The sequence below is a fragment of the Adiantum capillus-veneris genome, chromosome 23, assembly GCF_014529385.1.
Source record: "Adiantum capillus-veneris isolate H3 chromosome 23, ASM1452938v2, whole genome shotgun sequence".
NCBI lineage: Eukaryota > Viridiplantae > Streptophyta > Polypodiopsida > Polypodiales > Pteridaceae > Adiantum > Adiantum capillus-veneris.
In genome coordinates, this window is record NC_140953.1 from 134,661,397 (window position 1) to 134,663,195 (window position 1,799).

Sequence of the window (1,799 nt, forward strand, 5' to 3'; positions counted from 1 at the left end):
TTCGACCTGACAGATAGACTTTGTATTGAAGTGCAACTTCGCCTAAAGAAGTTAAAGGTTTAGCCAAACAATTTCTACAGAATCCTCTCAAAGTTGTCCTTGGTTCACAAGATCTAAAAGCCAATCATCAATTCTACAGATTGTAGAAGTTGTTTTTGAGAATGAGAAATACTCAATTTTGGCAGATTTACTAGAGCGTGTGATGGATGGAAGTAAAGTGATTGTTTTTATGGAAACAAAAAGAGGTTGTGATCAAGTTACTAGACAAATTCGAATGGATGGATTTGCAGATTTATCTATCCATGGTGATAAGAGTCAAGCCGAACGAGATTGGGTTCTTTTCTGAATTTAGCTTGGCAATAGACCTATAATGACAATGATAGACGTTGCAGCTAGTGGATGTGAAGGACATTAAGTTCGTATCTTGTGGTTTGAAAAACGTACAAATGGTAGCGCAAACAAAAGTAAAAACGACAATAAAGATCACACCAACATTGACAGTCGGTATGGCATAACTCACTTTTCGTACCAAAGTCTTATTTTTTGAGAGTTATGAAATGATACGGATTATGGTTAAAACATCATTTGCAATGAGTAGCTATTCTAATTGCAGAAGCTGGGGTCCGATGGCACTTCCAAATTGTAAATACAAAGTCATTCGACCCATTGAACTTTGTTTTAGGTTTGACCTATGGTAGCCTTAGTATATAAGGTACCTAGGTCATTTTGTAAAGAGAACTTTATCATAATCAAGGTTTTGAGCTGTTGTCGACTATGTGTGAGAGAGAAAGAGAGAGTGTGTGTGAGCTTCATCTTGACACCAATCCCTACTCGCTCATCACATTGGAGATTCAACTACACCATTGTGATAGGCTTGGAGAGAGCTATGCAACAATGCTAAGCATTCCGCGCAAAATGGAGCACGTGCGCTAATGCATCTACGAGCTATCTGTGGTTGTAAGTGTATCAAATAATGTCCATTTTTTGCGTGCAAGTAGTCATTAGAATCATGGCGACATAAGCTACGCATAGGTACTCCTAGATTTCAGTTTTGGGAACTTTCAAAATTTTGCTATGTCTTCTTACGGGTTTTTTGCAGATGGGTTTGGAGTGAAGATTTTGAGTGTAAGGCTTTGGGACATGTGTATCCTAGTGAGGGGATGGTGTTCCTTAAGTTTCTTACGATTCTGGTATGATTTGGTGAGTTTCCTTCTGTTTGTGTATATGTGGACTGGGTGGTGTAGTTGACAGCAGTGAGATTCCTGATTTTGGTTTAGTTGGCCTTCTAGAGTGTTGTATGTGTGGGATGGTGTCGGCCTGACAAGCTAAAGAGATTGCCTCCGTGCACCTATCGTGTCATCTATCAATATGCGCATGTCCTGTCATGTTCTATAGATGTTCTATAACAACGCCCACCAAGCAAGAGTAAAATGCTGCCATGTGGTAGTTTGATTGCGGCCAGAGGAATGCTCGGTTTTCTACTGGGAATTCAAAACAGGAAAAGAAGAAGATGAGATTGAATCATTACGAATGAATAGGTACATGTCATGAAATTGTTATTCCATCAAAAAGAGAGTTACAAGAGTTGTACAAGGAGGGTTTGAAGCTCAGTTTTTTTTTTCTTTTGGCATGGATCGTGAGGTGGTTTGCAACATTGGTGGTTGGGATGGAGGGTTGGCTGCAAGTTTTTGTCGCCTCCGGGGCAAGGGAAAAGGGGGGAGGGGGGAGTAGGGACACAAAGGGGCTGAGGCCCCTTTTAGGTGGTTTTTATTTTGGAAAGAGTATGCATATTGATGAGT